Raw genomic sequence first — 25,144 nt, 5'->3', positions numbered from 1 at the left:
GGCCTGGGAGGACATTTGGGTGGATAAAGGGAGAATCTGTGGAGACAGGAGCCATCGCCAACTGCACCGCTATGAGAGCCACTCATCACTCCAGTTTGAGCTGTGTCCTAGTTTTACAGTTTTGCAAAACAAATGCCAGGTAAGGCTGAGCCACTTGTGTTATCACAAGCTGACTTGCACACTGAGCTACTTCAACAAGACAGAAGGACTTCCAAGAGCAAAAGCAATTCAGCGAAGCAACATTTGGAATGTTGGCAAATAAAACTTGTTTCGCTCACTGACCTGTTTAAAAGCAGCGCCTACTTTATAACATGTTAGGCACTATTCTATTCTGAGATCAAGCAGTGAACCTGGTTGATGCACCTGCTCTTAAAGCATTTAGATTCTAATGGAGAAAGAAGAGACAAGAAATAAAAAATAAAATTCTAGACTGGGATAACTATTACACAGGAAATTAAAGAGAGTGATGGTGACAGAAAGTAAGGGAGGAAGGGTAGGCTACTTTTAGGTAAAGGGAATGAGAAGCCAAAATCAAGAAAATGTAGGATAGAATTTTTAAAAACAAACAAACAAACAAACAAACAAACTCAACCCAGGAAGGCTCACATCTGAAAAAACAAGTATAATTAACACGAAAGAGCATTAGAACCTGGCTGATTATACTCCCATAACTATGCCATGATAATATACTTAGGATTTACTTTCTCACAAGCCACTGCTGCTGTTCCTTCTTTAGTCATGTTGCCAACCTTCAAATTACTTTAGAAACAGAGCAAGAGTAGGAAAAAAATGAGGTGACTCAGATACTAAGTTATCAAACATTCAGGAAACCAGAAGAAATTTAACAGTCACATAAATCTGAACAAAAACTGCAAACTGTAACCTAAAAATTACTTCCTGAGAGTTGCTTTCTAATCTTCAGTGAAGATAGATGTGACTAAAACAGTCTTTAAAAATATTACAATAACTAGACATTCTGTTAAACACAAAGGAAGACATACACTTTATTTTCATTCTCTCTTAAAAACCCAACTGTTCAGAGTTGAACTGTGCCGCCCTAAAAATGCTAAGTTGAAATTCCAACCCTCAATATCTCAGAATGTGATATTTGGAAACAGGATCTTTATGGAGGTAATCAGGTTAAAATGAAGTCATTAGGGTGGGCCCTAAACCATCATGACTGGCTTCCACAGAAAAAGGGGAAATTTGGACCGAGAGAGCGAGAGCGAGAGAGAGAAAGAAAGAGAGATGGACAGACACACACATACAGAATTCCATGTGACCATTAAGGTATCTACAAGCCAAGAAATGCCAAAAATTGTCAGCTAACCACCAGAAATTAGGACAGAGGAATGAACAGATTCGCCCTACAGGCTTCAGAAGGAACTAACCCACCCTCTGGAACAGTGAGACAATAAATTTTTCTGTTGTTTAAACTATCCAGTTTCTGGTACTTTCTTGCAATACACTCACTAACATAACAGTAAAGAAATATAAAAGGGGTAACTCACAAGTATAAAGAATGGCTAGAGGCAATGACAGCAAATGAAAAGAGGTCAAGTTTTTAAAAGATGAAAAACGGATGGAGGAAAAAAAATGGAGGATCAGAAAGTAATTAAGTGCTTAAAAAAAGAGCCCACATTGGTGGAGGTATGTAAACAAAACAAAAAAACACATTAGAACTACATAAAATTATTACAACTACAAGATAATTTCCCAAGGGGGTGCCTGGGTGACTCAGTGGGTTGAGTGTCCAACTCTTGATTTCAGCTCAGGTCATTATCCCACGGTCATGGGACTGAGCCATGCATCAGGCTCGGTGCTGAGCACAGAGCCTACTTAAGATCCCCTCTCTCCTTTTGCCCTTCTGCTCCTTATCCCCCAGTCACACATTCTCTCTCTGTCTCTCTCTCAAAAAAAAAAAAAAGATAATTTCCTAGAGTCGAAAACATGATTTTCCAAAATGAAATTTCCCACCAAGTGCCCAGCACAAAAGATGAAGAGGTACCTGAACTGTAGTGGCCTCTATCAAAGGCAGCCACAATGGAAAGATGCCAATAAACAATGTTAAAGGCTCTGTGGTCTTCAAGGACAAAGGATTCAGCAATCACCCTGTGGGCATGGCTACACAAAGCAGGATGCACACCATGCTCTCAATCAGAGGCACAGCACCCAATGCCAGCTACCTCCCGAACTTTTCATGAGGACATACAGCTGCAGGTGATCCTGTCTGTGGCGTGAAGCCTCACCAGATCTGAGAAGCACTCATACGTTCTGAGTGTTTTTAGGCCCTTCTGACCTACAGACACTGATGAAATACCTGCCTGCCAACCAGACATGAACGTACAAAGCAAGGCCAGGACTGTGGGTTCACCGTGAAGCCAGGTGAGGAGGGCTCTTCCCAGTTGTTCCAGTCACTCCTTCACCATTAATGGTCCAGGGACCACAGATGCAAATCACAAATGAAGGCACCTCATCAAAAGATGAAAGTAAGAGCGACTTCAAAAGGAGGTAAAGTTTCAAAAGAAAGAAAAGAAAAAGAAAGAAAAGAAAGGAAAGAAAGAAAGAAAAACAAAGAAAAGAAAGAAAACCGGAAGAGAAAAGGAAAGGATACATAGAGTGGGAAGGAAAGAGAAACAGAAATTAAAAAGCTTGGGATTTCTCAACAGTAACAAGTCAAAATTCTAAAGGAAAACTATTTCCATTCTAGCATTCCATAGCCAGCTTACCAATTAAGTATGAGGCTAGAATAAATTTCCAGTCAAGTAAGGTCTCAGAGTTGACCTCCTGTGAAGCCTTTCTCAAAAAGCTACAGGAGGATGTGCCCACCAAAAATGAGACAGGCTGAGAGAGGAATCTCTAGGAAAGACTACCCAACAGAGGTGAGAAACTAATGGGATGCAGGTGAGGTGTTCACTGCCCAGAGCCCTGTAATTCTGTCTGAAAGTGGGGGCCTGAATTTGTGACTGGTACTAAGAAACATGAGCCAACAAAACAATTAACTCCAGAAAAAACAGAAATTTGAACTGGTGAAGAAATTAAATCACTGTATATGCCTAGTTTTGAGCAACACTTGGTCATGAAAACATAAATACTGAATATAGAGAAAATAAAAAATTATGATATGATTACCTTGGAAGGATAGAAGGAAAAGTGTGTAAGGAGGGTTGTATGAGAGATGAATCCTCATCTAGCAAAGTAAGAAACCCACAGAGAATGTCTAGATTTGGAAAAACAAGCTGCAGTAGTTTAGGCATAGACCCATAGAAGAAAATCCCACAGGAAACAGGTAAGAGTTCAAAGAAGTTGTTTCTAGGAAGCAGTAGTCAGCAGTGAGGAAGAGACTGGTGCTTTTCACTATATATCTCAAAGTGCTATCTGAATTTTTAAACTACACTTAAAAAAATACACTTAGGGGTGCCTGGGTGGCTCAGTCGGTTGAGCGTCCGACTTCGGCTCAGGTCACGATCTCGCCGTCCGTGAGTTCGAGCCCCGCGTCGGGCTCTGTGCTGACTGCTCAGAGCCTGGAGCCTGTTCCAGATTCTGTCTCCCTCTCTCTCTGACCCTCCCCCGTTCATGCTCTGTCTCTCTGTGTCTCAAAAATAAATAAACATTAAAAAAAATTAAAAAAAAATACACTTAAAAATGTAAAAGACGAATAGCACTATTATACGATGGAACTGCATGCTAAAGAATCCTATCTATAGGAATGAAAACTATTAGAGAAAAGAAAAAAACAAACACCAAGCAAATAGCTCTGTGGGGTTTGGTTTTGCTTTGCTTTTAAAGGAAAACCTCTTTTCTGGCTCTCAGCATCAGCACTGAGCTTTAGGTATGTCTCATTAACAAGACAAAACAAATGAACCAGAAAATTTAAATATAGTAAGGTTCTTATTAAGTTGCCCAGTTCATTCACTTGGGAAAGGGGAATGTCCTAACACAAAAGCCCTTTTCATTCTATAGCAAAGATAATAGCAAAAGATTTAGCTAACAGTTGAAAAGGATGATCCTTAGAAGATTAAAAAAAAAAAATCCACCATTAACAATACAGGTTTATTAGTATTTTTCAACTAGTGAGAAATGTCATGTAATTATATAATCTAAAGAAATTTTAATATCACGTACTAAAATTTATAGAAAAATGTTACAGACTTTTGAACGAGACAGCAAGAGCTTTGGGTGTTTTTTTAGTTATGCATTTACCTGCAGTGTATAAAGGACAGCTCTGCTTTCTAGATACAAAAGACAATGTTCCACCTATGGGCCTAGGCAACAAAATTCACAGAATAAGAGATGAAATGATGGCAAAAATCACAAGGCTTAAATTTACAAACATATGTAGTGCATAAGATTTGGATACAAAACAGCTAACATAAAAATGCATTTTCTATTTTGACACTATAGAGATAAAAGTTCTGGGTCAAGGAAATTTTAAGCAAGCACAAACATCTTTAACTAAACATCATATCCTCATGCTAAAAATATAACCAGAGAAGTTCACTCCAAATATTTCCTTTGACTCATTTTTCAATGTTTTATTTATTTTTGAGAGAGCACACGTGGGGGAGGGGCAAGGACAGGGGGACACAGGATCCGAAAAGAAGTGAGCTCAGCACTGAATGAAGTCAGGAACCGCAAGATAACCTTAACAGGAGCCGAAGTCCGGACACTCAAGTGATTGAGCTAGCTACCCAGGTGTCCTCCTCTAACTCACTTAAAAAAAAAAAAATTTTTTTTTTTTTACATTTATTTATTTTTGATAGAGACAGAGCACAAGTGGAGGAGGGGCAGACAGAGAAGGAGACACAGAATCTGAAGCAGGTTCCAGGCTCTGAGCTGTCAGCACAGAGCCCGACGTGGGGCTCAAACTCACAAACCTCGAGATCATGACTTGAGCAGAAGCCGGACGCCCAACCAACTGAGCCACTCAGGTTCCCCTCCTCTGACTCACTTTTAATCACTCATGTAGTACTCCTTTCTCAATCCTTACCTGTTTTATAAAATTCTGCTTCAAACAAGTCTATAAGCTACTTCAAGGCAAGAGGAATGTGCTATTTGCCTTTTGCCCTTTGCCCCTGTGCCCCTCAACACTGGCATGTCTTGTCGGGTTAGAAATCCTAGCCTGCCACTCTTCCTCCAGACCTCTAGGTGACTTCTGGCTCTGGTTTAATACACAGTCTCAGCTAGTCCTCAGAACCAGGCCATCAGTAGGTATTGTTATCTCCATATTACAGATAAGACAACTGATAAGCTATATGCCAAATGTGTAATCATGATTTAGGAATTCCTAACGGTCCATGAATATATTTCTGTTTCATAAGTTATTCTGTATTGAAGAATTGATAAATACCAACTTATCCATTTATTCAATTACAGTAGGTAAAACACCATTAAAATTCCATCACAAAGAATCCTGTCTGCAGATCTAGTTACCAAGCGAATCAAGTGATATAATGAAGAAAGTGCCAATTCCAAAAACAAATCTGTTCAAAAATGCAAACTCAGATACTCAACAATATTAGGGGTTTCACCTGGCCACCCACAATGTGATGAAACAAGGTTCCTACATGGATTAAGAGGCCAGAAGCTCTGTCCAATTCTGAAATGTTTAACTCAGGGCCCCTACTCACAATCAAGTTCCACATAACCCAGGGGTTATGGAGTGTAATTCTCATATCAGGAACAGTCAAAATTACCAAGGAAAATCCTTCAAGAAGACATCATGTTGGATACTGACATACCATGTCTCAAAAAGCCCAACTGAGCCCATTTCTTCTTCCCAACACTAAAAAGAATTGCCTTCCTCTCAAGCAGAGCCTGTGAGCAAAACTTAGCTACAATTTAGGGGTCAGGTTTTAAACACCTGATCCCAACTCAGCCCAGTGATGCACTCATATTACAGAAGGCAGGCAGATGATCATCAGCTTCATATTGTTTAGCTCATTCCTGAGCAGGCACCAAGTAGGTGTGGTGGAGTCAAATCACCTCCACTGTTTTCTTGGCTGGTCTTTCTCTCCTTAGAACAATTGGTTTTTGCATATATAAATGATTCAGAGAAACCCAAGGCTTCTATGCAGCAGGTGCTATCCCTCTACGAGCAGTTTATAGATGCAGACATTAAGAATAAGTTCTCCAGGGCACCTGGGTGCCTCAGTTGGTTAAGCATCCAACTCTTGATTTCGGCTCAAGTCATGATCTCACAGTTCATGAGTTCGAGCCCCACATAGGGCTCTGCACTGATGATGTGAAGCCTGCTTGGGATTCTCTCTCACTCCCTCTCTCTCTCAAAAATAAATAAACTTAAAAAAAAAAAGTCGGTTCTCCAGTTCTACCTAACAAAGTAAAAACAACACCCCCAAATTAGTTTTGGCATGTCAAGCAGATTCCTAAGAATTCTTACAGTCCCTTGGGCAGTGTGGTGGCATGGGAGCAGGGACAATGGAATGGGGGTGGGTGGGTAGGTCAATGCCAATACACAGGTGCATGCCTTTGACAAATCTCTTTCCGCTTCACTGTCTTCACCTAGAAAATGCAGCTACTATCTCTACCTTGCAGGGTTGTTGTGCCTCTTAGGAGATAATTTATGTAAAACACAATGCCTCAGCCAAAGAAAGTACTTAATCATGTAACTGTAATAATAATGATAATCTTTTACAGACATTAAACACCTCCTAGAAACAGTGTTCCTAAAAAATAGGCATCAGCACCATTTTACAGACTGAATCTCAGTGGATAGAGTATGCTAAAGACACCAAAATTCCAAATGTTTACTTTTCAAATACCACTACTTTAGGCAGGATATTTTGAATTGGCTGAACCAGTTAGAAAACCCTACAACAAAAGATCAATCCTTACTTATAAAGCATCTCTAATGCACATTTTAAATTATAAAATAGAGAGCTTTCTATTCACAAAATATTTAGATACTTCTCTAAATAAGTCCTGTTCCTTTGCAGTTCATATATAAACAGATGTTATGAATATAGTTATAATGTCAGATGGATAAGTATTACTGATCCAAAAAACACTGAGATTAAAATAATTTAAAAAATATATAAAATGTGGGCAGAAAATTTTGCAATATTTTACAAAGAAAAAAATAATTACACTTAGTATCGTAAAGGAAACAAAAAGTATATTCCCCATGGTTCTTCAGTAAGCCCAAACATTGCTTGACTTAAACTGGTTCGAAAAAAGGCACATCACTTTACAAAGACCACAAATTTACAGGCAACTGTTGGAGAAAGTAACATACCACAATTCAGAGAGTTCCAATTCAGAGTTCATAATTCACATCAACTATCTGATGGTTTTGCTGTCTGAGATTCCTTTATATTTAATAGATTATGCCCAATAACTTATAAGAGCTATTCACATTCTGGATACCTCTCTTTTAGAATCAGTAAACACCAAGTCTCTAGTACAGGTGGACACATCTATCTTGCCAGGAGCAACACATGTCACATCATAATGCACTGAATAGATTAGAACCATCATGGAATTGTACAATTCCATTGTTTATTCAGAGACATAAAAAAAGCTTTTAGGTAGATTTCAATTCCAGATTAACTGGTCAATTTTTCGTTTGTAATTAAGATTCTTCCTATAAAAATAAAACACCTTACTATAGATATAAAAACATATTTTTTTTTAAAAAAAGATGTTTGGGGCGCCTGGGTGGCACAGTCGGTTAAGCGTCCGACTTCAGCCAGGTCACAATCTCGCGGTCTGGGAGTTCGAGCCCCGCGTCGGGCTCTGGGCTGATGGCTCAGAGCCTGGAGCCTGTTTCCGATTCTGTGTCTCCCTCTCTCTCTGCCCCTCCCCCGTTCATGCTCTGTCTCTCTCTGTCCCAAAAATAAATAAACGTTGAAAAAAAAAAAATCATCTTATAAAAAAAAAAAGATGTTTACAACCAATTATCCCTTCCATTATACCAGAAATAGGTAAATGCAGAAATTTAGTCAGTCACTAAAGTTACTTGGTACCATGTGCCTTTTTGTTTTGTTTTTTTTGAGCAAAATCACTGATAATTACTTAGTTATGACCATCAAAACCAAATAATTTTCAAACCTAGATACTGGTACCCTTTGTCTTTGAAATACTATGTATTTAATCATGTTTCTTAAAACTTTTAGAATCCACATCCCTTTACACCCCTGTAATGTTACTTAAAATTTCAACTAAATTCACGAGTGACCAAAAAAGTTAAAATATCAAAACAATGGTAGATAGCATGCCAAACCCTCAAAAAGTTTCCACTGAACTGCAAATACAAGGTCTGTACAGCCACTCCAGCTCACTCTATTTGAGCTTTCTTCTGCACATCAACCTATGAAGGTCTGTCCCTTCCTTTTTCCCCTTGTAGTTACTTTTAAAATCAACAGATCCTATCCTCAGGACCATCCTAAAAAGTTGCTCGTGTTTCAACGTCCTTTCCTCCTCTCCTCAAATTCTACTTTCTCTACTAGACTCGGAACAAAAAGGCAAACTTCTTACCACTTCCATTCAACAATCCATCTCTTCCCTACTCCTCCCCTTAGTTCAACATTTACAGAAAAAAGGCAAACTAGCGCTACCAGCAGGTCACATGAAGTGTCTAAAAATTAAAGACAACAGTTATTTACTCTAATACTGGTTAACAGCTAGAGCAATGCCTCCCACAGCCTAAGTTAATCAAGAAAAGCGAGTACTGAAGAAAATGATAAATGTTTGGGGCCAGTGGAGATGGGAGGGAGAAAACAGAAATAAGAGAACAGAGATGGGAAACTTCTATTTGCTAAAACAGGTGAGAATGGATCACTGTAGATTCTTGAACAGTTAAGATAAAAAAAGATGCCAGGAGTTGAAAACAACTTAGAATTTATAAACCACCTTAAATTTTATTCATACTTTGCCTCATTGAAAAAAATGATTAGAGGCTGTTCAGACAAATATATGTATTATTCAACAGTAAAATTAAGAGAGTTGGTACAAAAGTAAATATGAAATGAAATAAAGTCAAGAAACTCAGTTACTATTCACAAAATTAACTACAGAAGACTTTCCCTACTGTTCAAATATGCCAAAAAGTCAGATAAAGGCAATCCCCTAGCTACCCAAACATCACAAAATGGACTTTTCTAGGAGCCAGTGTTTCTCTTCCAAAGAAGTAGAAAAGCCTAATTTGGATGGTTCATGTTGAAAATCTGTAACACCACAGATAAATATAAACATCACATAATAAAGTTCTAAATTCAGGGGCGCGTGGGTGGCGCAGTCGGTTAAGCGTCCGACTTCAGCCAGGTCACGATCTCGCGGTCCGTGAGTTCGAGCCCCGCGTCGGGCTCTGGGCTGATGGCTCAGAGCCTGGAGCCTGTTTCTGATTCTGTGTCTCCCTCTCTCTCTGCCCCTCCCCCGTTCATGCTCTGTCTCTCTCTGTCCCAAAAATAAATAAACGTTGAAAAAAAAATTAAAAAAAAAATTAAAAAAAATAAAGTTCTAAATTCAAAGATTACAAAGATAACTACACAGATTCTAAATGGACTTTTAAAAGATCTCTATGAGCCCTCCATTTTTCCAACACATTTATGTAGTCTCTCAAATTATATATTTGACCTAAATAAAAGTTAAAAGATCCTCTTTCTAACACACAAGTCACCTGACTTTCAGCTAGACACTCTTTGTACATAGGTAAAATGAAGGTAGCACAAGGAGCCAATGCTGTAACTTTTGTTACACTTTACAAGTTCAAGGATTTCTGGCTCCTTCCTCATTTTTTTAGTAATAATTTTAACACCAATCTAAACTGGCAAATACAGGATGACAGAAATATGGCATTCAAGGGCTTTAGAAGAAAAAGATTCTAAACTGTAGTCAGTGAATCAAATTTTTAAAATGTGTATCTTATCATTATTCTAATCCTAAAAGTCACATTTTGGGCTTATCTTGCATTGCAGCACAGCTTATCTCCTAACATTTTTTTTTCTTCCCCTTCCTTCTTTATAGACTGAAAACTTACAGCAGAATCATCCAGTCTCAGCATTTTAGAGCAGAGGTGGACCATGTGGGCCAAGCTTCCTGTGGCCGGCCAGGAGAGCAAGGCGGCCAGAGGTGAGGCCAGCAGAGCTGGAATGGCACCCCCAACACATAGGTTGCCACGGACTCTCAGAGATACCTAGCTGCTTCATCTGGACCTCCCTGGGTGAGCACACATTTGTCTTAAAGACTAAAGGAGAGTACACATGTAAAGCATTTAGCATTAGTAATAGTGATACTGTGTTACTAAAAGAATCAAACTGACAGCAGACAGCAAGGGAAGTGGATACCAAAAAGTGCAGTTCATTGTTAGCAAAGTCACCGAGGAATCTTCTTTGAATGCCTTCTGATACAGCCATAAAGTTTACTACTCCAGCCTATAATAATTATCTTCCAAGTTTTAATAAGACAATTTATATAGGATTCTGCCAACTAGAGGTTCTGCCTACCAACTTGTGAGTTACTTCATTATGAAGAAGGCAAATGGCAGTTCAGAAGACTCTGGGGCTCAGCCAGAAATACAACATCTCATAAATGAAGGGAATAAAACAGATAAAAAGGGGCTTTCAAAATAAAGGTCCCAACCACTGTCTAGCCATTGACTGGCAAGTTAATATGCACACACATACACACACAAACCGTGACAGCTATTAGGGTCAGAGCAAAAAGGGTTGGATTTAAATTAAAGGCAGGTGGACTTAAATTAGACTTCAAGAAAAACCTCCTGACTTACATTACTAAGCACCTAAGAAAGGTAGCTGTATCTACCTCCCAACAAGACAAAGCTTCCAGCTAAGTGTTACCATGCTGCCTTATATGAAGAAATTACTAAAAAAAAAAAAAAAAAAAAAAAAAGGCATACCCAGAGGGAATAGCTGTTGACACAGAGAACCAAGCTATATTTAAACTAAATATTAATATTTAAACTAAACATTGCAAAATGTTCCCTGTAATACTCATGAGCTTAATTTAACCTTTTACCACCTCTAATGCATGGCACCATCAGGATCATTCAACCAAGGCTCACAATTCAGGAAAGTTGAGTGTACAGGAAGTGCCACCAGCTCTCAGGTCACTGGTAAGGACACACAGACTGACTGCTGCTTTCTATCTTTGTTCAACAGCCCTCCATGGAGATTCTTCTAAAAGCTGGCTCAGCATTCGGTACCAGGCACCTACCAGAGTCTGGCCTTCAAGGACTTTCAGTCTAGTGCAGGCGACAGTCCAGTCAGTAAACCAAAAATTACAATACAGGGCGATGAGTATCTTTATTGCTACATTCTTGGAGCAATGAAGGACACAATGCCCAGCTGACTCTCTTAATTGTTTCTTCACAGTAGCTTTACTATAGTGTTGAATGGTTTTCAAATGCTCCCGTTTCCAGTTCCTCTTAAACATAAAGCTTCTCTGTTGGCTCTCAACTGTGCCATCACGTTTTAAGACAGAATCTATCGTTTCATTTCTAGCATTCTAGTATGGCCGTCTCTATCAACATTTGGACATGGAGATACTTCACTCTGATATATCACAATCAACTGCATATTGAACTGGAAGGAAGAAACCACACTCCCTGGCCAGTGCTCTTTCACAGGCGGCCTTAGGACTGCTTTTTATACACTGGCTGGGTATGGCCTGAGGTTAACTGCCCTTCATGAAAAGTGAGGATGCTGCACTAGGGGACCACCTGAATCCTTCCCCTGCACCTTGTGGGCCCTGTCTCTCCCCATCTCAGCATTATCTGCCATACTTTACGTGCTTAAGCCACTAAGATCAATATCAGACCATCAACATATCAACCATATGGGCCACTAAATGTGTATTTAAATTTTTTAAATGTATTTTTTAATACATTTTAATACAATTTTTTTAAACTTGTATTTAAATGTATTTAAAATTTGACTTTGTATTGTCAAAGCATTATGAACCAGCCAGACCAAGTTTTAATAAACAGTAACACTTACAGAACATTTCTACTGGGCAGAGCTTCAACAGGGCCTGGCCTGACACCAAGATAAGTGATTCTTTTTCACTTTAAAACAAACAAACAAACAAACAAACAAACAGGTTTGGAAAAATAATCCCCCGATGCACCTTTAAAATTAGTATAGCGGTCTGTTAAGTAATACTTCAGAGCATTTCCAAATATTCAGAGTTCCAGCACTTTCTGCAAGGGTTATCTTTCTGCCTGTTCAGTATGCCTTCAAAATGTCATCCCAAATTTTCAACGAGAACAGTCTTCATTTGTTCGCAAGAGTGGAGAAAATGGTGATCCGCCGGGTTAAAAGTTGAGAGAGAAGCCCTTACTATGAAACTGTATCTTAACACGTTCCATACAAATTGAGATTTACCGAGGGAAAGGGGGGCTGTTGCGAAGGGAAAAACTACTCACACTTAGGACCGGGTCTACAACCTGGAGGTGGAGACACAGAGCAAACGAACCGCTGCAGAGAAATAACAGCAACTTCCCAGCCCTGGATTGAATGCGATCACGTGCCTCGGGCGCCCCCTCCCCCAGGGCCGGGGGCGGGATGGAGACGCGGCCTCCAGCCGCGCTTTCCTCGGCGTGTGCGGCTCGGCCAAGCGTCACTTCGTCCTCCGCTCCAGCCTTTACGCCAGAAACCCGCGAGTTGGGGGTTCTGAAGTGACTATCACTTCGGGCAGCGGCGGGGGCACCCGCATGTTTCAGTCTTCACGTCCCCCTCCTCACGTTCACCCCGCACCCGCCGGTCCCAGCCGACCCCGCAAACCCGTCCTGCCACGGCGCCGGCGGGGCCCGCGTCTACGTGACGGCGGCGGCGAAGCGGGGGCAGGGGTCCCGGCCTCCGTCAGAGCTGCACCGCACCGAGTTGGCGACCCCAGCCGCCCCGAGCGCAGAGACGCGACACCCGCCGCGGAGCCCGAGCCACGGCGGGGGGGGGAAGGGGGGCGGTCCAGCGGCGCGAGGACCCCGGCTCGGCGCCCGCTTACCTGCGGTGGCTCGGCTCCCAACCCGCAACGGCGCCCGCGGGCGGCCGACGGGAGGCGGTGGCTGGACGGCGACGGTGAGGACCGGCCTCGCAAGGCGGGCTCGTCGGAGGCTGAGGGGGCGGGGCCGTGCGAGGACGCGCGCGAGGCCCAGGCGCCCGCCGCCGCCGCTGCCTCGGGAGCCGCCTGGGCCGCAGCCGAGCCGGGCGGCCCTCATGAATGGGACGCGGCGGCAGCGGCGGCGGCGGCGGCGGCGGCGGCGGCAGCCGAGGGGCGGGCGGGCGGGCGGGCGGCGCGCAGGCCCCTCCCCGGCCACGTGACGCCGCGCTCGGCCGCCGCCTCCCGGCCGCGCGACACCCTAGCGGCCTCCCTCCCTGGCCAGCGCCGCCGAATGCGCCGTGGCGGCTGCTTGTCTCCTGCGCTTCCCGGCCAGGGGCACTGGCCTCTTTCTTGCGTAGGGCAACGCTAGGGATACTTTTCTAAAAAAAGTTTCTGCTAGTCTCCATGGCAACCGTGTGGCGCGTCACGTGGAACTTAGAGCCCAACTGCCAAAAAAGAAGTATTAAAGTGCAAAGAAAGGCATACAGTTGAATGTTTTTTAATCCACTTTTGATCAACAGTAGCTACTTCGCCTGTTTGGTTATTCTCCCCACCCTTCTCTTCCCCAATCCCATTACATATTTTAAAATACACTTTTTTTAAGAAAGGGATTGCCGAAACCATATTACCGCACACGGTTTTTATCTTTTTGCAGCCTATTATTGAAAGTTATGAATGGAAGTATATGTGTTACTTACAAACGTCAGTTAGTTTCTCAGTACGCGTTCTGATAATGATAATTTATATAACTTTGAGGATCTTGGAAAATAGGCACTAATGTAAAGCTCCTGCGTGGTGAGCCCAGCGGCTGCACAGTTTTTTTCCCACAGATGGAGTGTGGCTGGGTTGGGCTGGGACCCAGGAAACCGGCTTCCAGTCTCAGGAACCCCCTGTGGTTCTGCAGGAGGAACAAGGGCAACCACTTCCTCATCTAAGTTCCTTCGGCCTTTCTCATCAGCCAAGCTTTGCCCCATCCTTAACCAAGGCCCTACGAAGACTAGATAGTTTCACTGGCCTAAGCACACTAGGAATTTTCCTCTTTTCTGTGCCTTTCACCTGGCTTCCAAGTGAATAAAAATTTAGAAAGACAAGAACTGGAATTTCTGCTCCATCATTTCAAAGCATTTTACTCCACTATGAAAAAGTGGAATTGAAGAGAGGAAAAGAGCTGGATCCTCACTTTGTACATCAGTAAGATGGAAATATTAATGCCTTTCTCACAGGATTGGTTTGCCTACAGAGTGCCTAATTTAGCTTAATGTCTGGAACCTGGAACATGCGGTTACTGTTTGCTCGCTTTCCTTTCTTCCATTTTTCCTGCTTTAGACTTTTCCTGTTTCTCTCAGGCTATTTTCACTACCTCCTGCCTAGGAAGGGAAATATTCTACCAAGCTTCCTTCCTTTCATCATTCAGGAAGACCTAGATATCTCCTCCCTTCCTCCAAACAACCTTAGGTTTGATACCTCACTCTGAATGACTCGCATTTCTAATATTTCCTCATTCTCTGGTGCCTACCTAATTTACAACACCACTTAAGCAAAGTAGGGACTCACTAAATATTCGTTGCATGATATCCCTTCATTTCCTTCCCCTGATGCCTAAGAAGTCTGTTGGGAACCACCAAATCCCACCTACTCCACTGGAATGTCAGAGGAAGGAATATCTTCCTTCACCTGTCCTCTGACCCCACCACCTTCCAGCTCCATGGGGGATCCTCATTCTGCTAGTTGTCCCTCCTTGCTCAACTCTGGATTCATCCCTTAGCTTCAGAAGACTCAGGCTTCTCCCACCACTTAAGATAAAGGAAGAGGTGGGGGAAGAGGAGGCGAGGGAAGGAGGAAAAGAAGCAGGAGAAGACTTTCTTGTTCCTTTGTTCCTTCTTAGGCAATCTATATCACAGCTTCACTCCCCAGCCAAGCTACCTGGAAAGAGGAGTCTCTGCTTTTTCACTTCTTCAGTCTTCCTTCTGCTTTGGTCCTCTTCCTCCCCTGAAACTGCTCCGGCTAAAGTCAGCAATGACCCTCTGGTTGCCAAATACAGTAGATCTCTTTCAGTCTTCTCTCTCACAATCCGTAGGGTAAGACACAGTTGACCACGATTTCCTTCTTTAAACTCCCTCCTCCTCCAATCAGCCAGAAACTCCTCTGAGAGCCTCAGGCCTGTGCTTGGTGACTTTAGACATCTCCTCCACCAGCGTGGCCCACAGTGATATCCAATTCATGCCCATCGTGTTTGCTTCTTTAAACCTGCTCCTCCTGGGGCGCCTGGGTGGCGCAGTCGGTTAAGCGTCCGACTTCAGCCAGGTCACGATCTCGCGGTCCGTGAGTTCGAGCCCCGCGTCGGGCTCTGGGCTGATGGCTCAGAGTCTGGAGCCTGTTTCCGATTCTGTGTCTCCCTCTCTCTCTGCCCCTCCCCCGTTCATGCTCTGTCTCTCTCTGTCGCAAAAAAAATAAATAAACGTTGGAAAAAAAAAATTTAAACCTGCTCCTCCTGAATCTCCAATCTTGGCTAATACGCCATCACTCATCTAGTCGTCCTGGCCAGAAAAAAACTAGGAGTGAGTCTCATTTTCCTCTACCTCATTCCATGTACATCAAGTCTGTTCATTTCTACTCTAAGGCTCTCTGCAGAACTGCCATGTTGGCCACTTGCAAGGTCTTCTGCAGTTGCACAGCCATGTATTCTCACCCCTCTAGCAATCAGGCCCTTGCCACGTCTCTTATCCATCATAGACATATTTGAGCTGGTCTTCTGCCCTCCAGTAGCCTCCACTCTGAATTGCAGATCTGACTGTAGCACAAGCTATTGGCCATCTGTGCCTAGAGGAAAAAGTCCAAGTTCCCTAGCATGGTATCCAGGGTGTTCTTTTTCTCTCCAATTTTCTCTCCTGCACCTCCCATCTCATATGCTTTTGCCATTCCTTTTGAAAAAGGATAATTTTTGAAATATTAACTTCTATTTTTCTCCATGCATTTTCTTCTTTCTCCTTCCCACACCTCCCACCCCATTTTAACAATATAGCCAGGCATTGTGCTTGTCTCAATGAACTTCTGGAAAGCAGAAGTGGCCTGCAAGACGTTTCCCTTATGTCTCTAATTCCCAACACTCTAAACTCGCTGAGGGACTGATCTAAGTCAGGAGGGACAGGGCCAGTGAAAAGGGTTCTCTTTAAGGCAACTCAGAAGTGGAGAGGATTTTCTCTAGAATAAAAATCAAGTCTTCCCAGCTTGGAGTGGGAAGGGAGGTGGTTTTTATGCCCTCCCCTTGGCAGCTCCCATGGAAGGTGATTAAACCTTAGAAAAATAACTTTGTTATTCCCAGTTTATGCATCTCTTCTGTGAGGACTGTCAATCTCAAAAAAGTGAAGTGAGTCAATCTCAAATAACCAGAACTTGAGGTTATCTAGGAATAGCAGAAGAACTAAAATTTGGGAAACTTGTGCTACAGCTACAAGCAAGTCCATTGAGGAGTGAGTCCATTTTATGGGCAAGGAGTGCAAAGAAGAGGAAGTCCAGCCAGGGTCCAAGCAGTAAGTTCACTGGCTTGAGGATGGAGAAGGACTCTTGGCAGATGTTCACTGGTCAGAAAATAAGTCTCAGTCTTCTGTAAACCAGGCATTTACAGGAAATCAGCCTCTGAGTTCTTAAGTTCTGTTCTGAGGGTGCATGAGTGAGATTCTCCATTTCATATCCTCCAGTTCCATTTTAGGTTGAAATCCTTTCACAGGACAAAGACTACGTAGCATTTTCTGGGCCATCACTGTATGCTCTGTTCTTTTAAAAATTCTAACTACAAGCCTATGAGTTATCTCTATCATTAATACCAATTTATTGACGCAAAGGAACTGAGGCACAGAGACTTTGAGTGACTTGCCTCAAGTCTCACAGAGAGTAAGCAGTGACCCTAGGTTTCATCCACAGGCATGCTTTCTCCCAAACCTGTATTTTTAACCACCCATTTTCACCACTGATTGGTTGCCCCCACTATCCTACCCCAATGTCTCTTTTTCTCATGTTACTAGTTCACCTTGGATACAGATCACAATTATAGATCTTATTCCTCACATAGTAGGTACCCAATAAATCTTTGATGAAAAATAAAACTAAGCATTTCCATTTTTAGTAATATGGTCAGCTAAATGTCTGGACTTTTTCAATTAAAATAACAGCAACAAAAATAGTGGGTAAAGTATTTTAAAATATATTCTTGAAGGCATCTATAAACTGGCAAGAAGTTAAAAACTAGCACTAGGACAGAGTAAAGGCCAGAAACCAGTGGGGTAAGCAGAGTTCAAAGTCAACTTTTGCCTGGAAGGTATTTGCTGAAGCTAGTGAATTTGACTATTGGTGTTTGCAGCCTTGGGGGCCTCGGGGCAGAAGTGAAAGCCCGAGTGTCTGCTTTGAACATGCAGTTTAAGTGAAGGTCCCAGTAAAGGTGGGATCCCAAATGCAAAATCATAGAATTAGAAAAAAAAAATCAATTAATTTTGAGTCCACCCAAAAACCTGACTAAAGTTGATCATTGATTGAGCCATAAGGCAAGTTTCAACATACTTTGAAATTTTTATATCACAAAAACCATATTTTCTTACTGCAATGCAATTAAATCAAGAATCAATTTTTTGTGGGAGCGCCTGGGTGGCTCAGTCTGTTAAGCATCTGACTCTTGATTTTGGGTCGGGTCATGATCTCAGGGTCATGAGATCAAGTCCCACATGGGGCTCCATGCTCATCATGGAGACTGCTTGGGTTCTCTCTTTCCCTCTCCCTTTGCCCCTCCCCCCACTCCACGCACATGCATTCTCTCTCTCTCAAAAAAAAAAAAAAAGATTAAAAAAAAGCATCTATTTTTTTTTAACGATAACTAGAAATACCCATTTATTTGGAAACTCATGGATCAAAAAGCAAATCATTATGGAAATCTGACAATATATAAATGCTATGTATTAAATATTTGATACTATATGTAAAAAGTTGGGAGATAAAACTAAAGAAGTAGTTAAATTTATAGACCTAAAAGCTTATGTTAGAAGAGAAAATAGTTTGAAATATGAAGAGTAAAAGAGTTAGAAAAACAATAGTAAAATAAAGTGAAATAGAATAGAAGAAAGAAAATGATGAAAAATAAGAAAATAATAAAATTAAACACAAACATACAATGGAAAGGACTAACTAAGCTAAACACTGGATTTGTGAAAGACTAATACATTTTACAAACCTCTAGTAAAAATGATCAAGGAAAAAAGAGAAGGCACAACAATGTGAGAAATAAAGAAAAGGTTATAATCACACATGATACAGAAATTAAAGATTTAAAAAACCCTGTGAATCTTTTTAGGTGAATTAAATATGAAAATTTAGGTGAAGTGGAAAATTCCAAGAAATATAAGTTAATAAAACTGAAAGAGAAAACAAGATTAGATTCATAACCATTTAGGAACTTGAATCTACTGTTAAATATTTTCTGCAGGGAAAAATCTAGGCTGAAACAATTTTACCTGTGACTTCTACCAAACACTCCAGGAATAAATAATCCTAATCTCACACAATCTATTCTAGGATGTAGAAAAAGAGAGATTAGGGACACCTGGCTGGTTCAGTCAGTAGAGCATGCAACTCTTGATCTCAAGGTTGTGAGTTCAAGCCCCATGTTGGGTGTAGAGATTACTTAAACATGAAATATTAAAAAAAAAAAAGAAAGAAAAAAGAAAAAGAAAGATTATTCCTTAACTCATTTTATGAGGCTAGCATAACCTTATGCCAAAATCTGACTTGGAGAATGTGAGAAACAGATATTTCAGGCCAATCTCACTCATAAATACAGACATAAAACTCCTAAACAAAATTTCAGCAATTTATGGTCAGCAATATAATACATTATAACCAAATTGAATCACCCAGGAATTTAAGGTTAGTTTCAGATGAGAAAATCAATTAATGTAATTCACCGTATTAAAGGTTAAAGGAGAAAAATCATACGATGATCTCAGATCAAAGGCAGGAAAAGCCTTTGATAAAATTCAATATCCACCCAGAAGAATTTCATAATAAACTAGGAATATTTTCTTTGATAAAAAGGTATTTACACAATTTACAGTAAATGTCATAAATAACGATTCCTTTTTAAATTGGGGAACAAGAAAATAAAATGGGGAACAAGAAAAGCATGCTGGCACTTCCACTTCTCAATATTATACTAGGAGAACTAAAGAAAGGAGTAAGGCAAGAAAAAGAAATAAAATATATATAGACTGGAAAGGAAGAAATCACAATGACATGACAGTGTGTAAGGAATTCAAAAAAATATGTACATAGTCTTTTGAGATGAACATGAGAGTTGAGAAATATTGTGGGTACAAAAGCCAATATACAAAAGTCATTTAGCATCTATATATTCCAGCAATACACAGAAATGATTTTTTAAGAAGATGACAATGTTTAATTACTGCATACTCCTTAACCTGCTATATTTCTATGTGACTGCCCACTCTTTATCAAACCTAGCACAAAAATACTAGTTTCCTAGGATTCTAACAAGTTTCTAACTTGTTTCTTCAGGTCTTCATTTCCTTATGAACACTCCCACATCATGTAAAACTGAAATAAATGTGTATGCTTTTCTCCTGTTAATCTGTCTTTGTCAGGTTAATTTTCCCACCCAGCCTGGGACCCTAAGAGGGTCAAGGAAAACTTTTTCTTCCTGTACAGTATCAAAAACCAAAGTACTTAAGAATAACTCTAGGGGTGCCTGGGTGGCTCAGTTGGTTAAGCACCCGACTTCGGCTCAGGTCACGATCTCACGGTTTGTCAGTTTGAGCCCCGTGTCAGGCTCTGTGCTGACCCTGGAGCCTGCTTCGGATTCTGTGTCTCCCTCTCTCTCTGCTCCTCCCCTGCTAACGCTCTGTCTCTCTCTCTCTCAAAAATAAATAAACATTAAAAAAATGTTTTAATGAAATGTTTCTAATGAAATATGTGCAAGATTTTTATAAAGACAATTCTAAAACTTCACTGAAAAGCTATGAAGAATACCTAATTAAAGAAATATGATATTTACAGATAGAAAGACCCAATCTCATAAAAATGCTAATTTTCCACAAATTGACCTAGAGATTCAATGCATTTCCATTCAAAACCCCAACAGAGATCTCTTCTTCTTTTTTTTTTAAAAAGAAATTTGTTTAATGTTTATTTATTTTTGAGAGAGAGAGAGAGACAGAGTGCGAGCAGGGGAGGGGCAGAGAGAGAGGGAGACACAGAATCAGAAGCAGGTTCCAGGCTCTGAGCTGTCAGCATACAGCCCAACGCAGGGCTCGAACTCACGAGTTGTGAGATCATGACCTGAGCTGAAGTGAGACGCTTACCCAACTGAGCACCCAGGTGCCCCCAGAGGTCTCTTCTTTAAGAAACTCTTGAAGAACACAGAGGAAGGAATTACACTGTTATATAGGAAACCTATAGTAATCAGTAAAGGTGGTATTGGGACAGGGATAGACAAATAGACCAAACAAAATAGCCCAGAAAGAGACCCAGGATATATAGTCACTTGATACATGGTAGAGGTAGCAAGTCAGATCACTGGGGGAAAGGTGGACTTTGTGATAAATGGTGAGGAGGCAGCTGATTATCCACATGGAAAAGAATTTGGACTCTGTTCTATGGCATTTCCCCAAATTAGCCTTAGTTGGATTAAGTTTTCCATAAAAGAAAAACAAATTTGCTTTGCTGTCATCATTTCAATGATATACTTTCTTGTTCTTTTTGTCATTTCTGAAATTGTGATTTTTTTTCTTTTTAAAAGTTGTTTTTAACATTTATTTATCTTTGAGAGAGAGAGACAGAGCACGAGCAGGGAAGAGGCAGAGAGAGAGGGAGACACAGAATCCGAAGCTGAGCTGTCAGCACAGGGTCTGACACTAGGCTCGAACCCATGAACTGCGAGATCATGACCTGAGCCGAAGTCGGATGCAAAACTGACTGAGCCACCCGGGCATCCCCGAAATTGTGATGTTTCTTATAATCAAAGGCAACTAATAATCAATGTGATATGTGATACATAACTTTTAGGAGGCAATAGAGGAGATTATGTTAACAAATTCTGGGTAGGAAAGTATTAAGGTACAAAAAGCACTAACGATAAAGAAAAAGATTTGACTACTTTTAAGTTAGCACTTTTTAAAAAAAGTTTACTTATTTATTTTGAGGGGGGAGGGACAGAAAGAAGGAGAGAGAGAATCTCAAGCAGGCTCCATGCTGTCAGTGCAGAGCCCAACATGGGGCTCAATCTCATGAACCATGAGATCATGACCTGAGCTGAAATCAAGAGTCAGATGCTTAACTGACTGAGCCACCCAGGTGCCCCTAAAACTTCTTTAAAAGAGAAAACTTTCTTTAAAAGAGAAAATAGAGTAAAACAAAATGAAACAAAACTAAGCATCCATTCTAGAATATATTCACTACATATATAATCCACTGAATAGTAGAATCTAGAGTATATAAAGAACTCATATGAATCAACAAATAAGTCTAGCAATTGGTAGGAAAATGAGCCAAAGAAACAATGAGGAATTTCACACAAGGAAACCCATGCACAAATTGTCCATAAACATATGAAAAGGTGTTTAGTTCCATTAGTAATCAGGAAAATGCAAATTAAGTCTGAAGTGAGATACCACCAGACACTCATCAGAATGGCAAAAATTGTTAAAGTTGTTCAATGCTGTGTCAACAAGGATATGGAGTGACCAAAAAGAGTTCAGACAGACTGCTGGTTGGAATTCAAATGCATAACACCTTTAGAAAAAGGTTGGTATTACCTAGACAGTTGAAACATACATACACAAATATCCAGGAATTCCAATGTTACATATATATACTCTCTAAAAGTCCTTGCAAAATGTATTCAAAGATACATACAGGAATCTTGATGGCAGCATTGCTCTAATTGCAAAAAGCAAGAATCCAGGGTTTGCCAAAGGTGGAATAGATAATTGGGGTACAATGAGACAAGGAAATACTACTATACAATTACATCGGCATGGATGAATCTAAAAAGTAAAATGTTAAGCAAAGAAGCAACAAAATGAAAGTATTATTCTACTTGCTCTGTTCCATAAATGGGCAACTCTAAACAATATATCATTTAAGAATAAAAGCATGGGCAATAAAAACTATAAAGAAAAACAAGGAAGCGAGTAACAGAAATTTCAGGGTAGGATCAGCTTTGATAGAAAGGGAAACCTACTCAGTCTGAGAGCAGCATGCAGAGTGTCATGGGTAGGGTGTCTCATGTGATGAGTATATATGTGCTTTTGTGTATCTTTATTTTACAATGAAAATTAAAATAAATGAAGGACAAACAAAAATGAATCAATAAACGGCTACCTGTCTGCATTTTTAGAAAATGTTATTGTGTGCCTACAAGTTTTGCAAGTTTACCTTTGTGGCTTGGGAGACAAAATTGTATGCCTTGCAACTTCCCTAACAAGCTGCAAGGAATGGGTTCTTTCCAACAGTGTGGTGCACAGCTTGTTTTGTAATAAATCCTTCTAAGTGATGAGCAAGAAAAGACGGACCAGAAGTGCAAACGGAAACAGTAGAAGCACAAAAGTTCTTCTAATAAGTCGTTCACAACACATCCATCTCCAAATCATTCCAGTTAGGTTTGTTTGCATTCTTTTAAATAGCGGTTATAATTCTTAATCCTGAGAACAAAGTCACTGGAAGATGGAATTTCTTATTTTCATTGGTTATGTGCTGCCAAGGTCAAAAAACCAGGGACCCAGGAGACCAATGTGTCTGATCTACTGCCGGAGCAGAAAACCTCTTAGGGATGTTATTGTCCTGTCTCTGCTTGAGTCCTTCCAGTGGTGGGCAGTTCATCATGTTGGGGGCAATTCATTCCATGATCAGGCGATTAGGATTGTTGCCTTACTCAATAGGCGGAGCTATGTATGGGAGGCCTTCTTGGGATCACTCAGCATCACCTAGGAGACAGACTTTGTCCAAAAATCATTATCTTGTTGGAGTACCCACCACCTTCCCTAGTTGGGCAGCGCAGAGAAAACGTTAAGAAGGATTTGATTATCAGCGCCTTGAGACTTTTCTTCTCCTTTGTAGTGCTAAGTTTCATCAGTATGTATTATACATTATAACCAAACAAATAATGTTAACAATAATAATAATTTTAGAAGCTATGGAGGGAGGGGAGATTTTAACTGGCTTGAGAAGCCCCCAAGCGTACTGGAAAGCCCTCAGCAATTCACTGTTACATTTTGCAGCAACAATTCTGAGACCAGCCTCAACAACTTTCCCTTTGTGAATATTAACTTTCTTATGCTTCCAGATTGCTTGTTTCAGCAGCTACTGTCTTTATTTCTTTCCAGAATAGCCACTAAGTTGAATGGAATGTCTGGACAACCACATACTCTTCTTAAAGAATGTGTTTGCAGAGTACGTCTGGTCTCCTTATCCTCTTCCAAAAGACTTCAAAAACTATCCTTTGTTCCTCCTTGGCTTGGAGGTGTTAGTCCTACATAATGATTCTGACCATGCATGTACTCTTTCCCTTCTTTCACTCCTCCCCATTTTCTCCCTTAGGAAAGTTTTTCACTAAATTGATTTTCTTGGCAACACAAAAAGGTTTTCCCTTTCCCCCTCACTCCTTCATATTTCTCTAAATGGCTTACTAATATTAGATTTCTTCCAGTGGCGGGGGGAAAGGGTTTGGTTTTGCAGATTCCTTCCATGTTAGAACTCGAGTTTCAGTGTTTTTACTAAGGGAGTCTTTTGTTATTAAATAATAATCTCTGGAATTTGTGCAATGAATGATCAGCAAGTTTAGAGTACTATGTAGTTATTAATTAATTAGCTGATCTATGGAGCATCCCGTGAGTGGATTAGTTGTGATGTACCTTCCACACACTTATATGAGGAAGCAGACTACTTCAGAAGTCAGGGATGGGCCCAGTTTGTAAGTATTAACTTCGGGGTGCAGAAAAATATAGCACTTGTCTCAAAGGATACAGAAAGAAAGAAAAGGTACAGTTGGAATGGGGATTCTCAAAAGTTTCAATGTTGAAATATCTGCTTTTCCCAACTGTCCTTCATCCTCAGCCAACACATCCCACCCCCATTCCATCCTCCCCTTCGACACATAACACATGCTACTGGGACTTTCTGTTTTAGCCAGAGAGGAAAAGATAAAGGAAAGGTACAAACAGAGGAGTGGCAAGGAGGAAAGCGATAAGAAAGAAGCCCAAGCCTCTGCACATAATCAGAAATCAGCTTAAATAACTGTTATTAACTGAATTAACTTGTAATAACTGAACAAGAGCAGTTTGGGGTTGGGGAGGAGGGTTTGCTATGGGAAAAAAAATCTTCCCCAGAGCTGATGTTATCACCATCAAATGACCACCTTCCCTTCCAGGTTTCTCTCCTCAAACTTTCCGGGATTGCTTTTTATGATCCTTTGCCAGGAAACACAGCTCTGTGTGTCTACAGTCTGGAAGCAGATGCAGACTGGGAAGGAGCGCCTTTGAAAAGATCCTACAAGATACTAAAGGCAATTCGAACTGGGAATGTGGAATTTGCAATGAAAACAAACACTTGATCTGCAGTCCTGTTCTCAGATTTGAGTCTAAATTTAGACCATGCTATAGAAGAGTCTTGTCAAGTTTTTCCTGCTGAGCAGACATCTCTTTACCTCTTCTATTTTAGCCTCAGAGAGGAAGTTTTACATTGTTATTGTTTTAGAGGCAGAAAGTTCCTGAGAAGCCAGCCCTTTGGCTTCAGAGAGTCTTATCAACTCACTTCTGAGTTGTACTCAGTGAAACCATAATAACGTTTGCTTAAACGTCTTTTCATATCACTGTTAGATAGTGAGGCCTAAAGGATATTTGCTTGGGTGTAACCAATATAGTTGTTAGGGGCTAACTAGTCTCCAATTTAAAGTTTCAATAGATATCACTGCTCTAGGTCTTTAAATTGCCGGCTGGTTTTAAGAGAAAACCCAGCAAATTGGAAATATTCACAGCAGCAACATCACCCCTGTGGTCCTTCCTCAGCTAGA

The 25,144-nt window shown here is 40.8% G+C and overlaps 1 protein-coding gene across 1 annotated transcript in view; it reads right to left on the bottom strand.

The window, feature by feature from the left end:
• The window catches only part of LPIN2 (lipin 2), an 86,183-nt gene extending 73,017 nt beyond the window's left edge, over nucleotides 1-13,166 (bottom strand). The window contains exon 1 of the mRNA XM_045458788.1: nucleotides 12,982-13,166. The gene's annotated coding sequence lies outside the window, so the exon portion shown is untranslated. The remainder of the gene's footprint in view (nucleotides 1-12,981) is intronic.
• Nucleotides 13,167-25,144: the final 11,978 nt, after the last annotated feature.

This window comes from Leopardus geoffroyi, chromosome D3 (assembly GCF_018350155.1).
Source record: "Leopardus geoffroyi isolate Oge1 chromosome D3, O.geoffroyi_Oge1_pat1.0, whole genome shotgun sequence".
In the NCBI taxonomy this organism is placed as follows: Eukaryota; Metazoa; Chordata; class Mammalia; order Carnivora; family Felidae; genus Leopardus; species Leopardus geoffroyi.
This window is presented reverse-complemented; position numbering and strand designations above follow the sequence as displayed.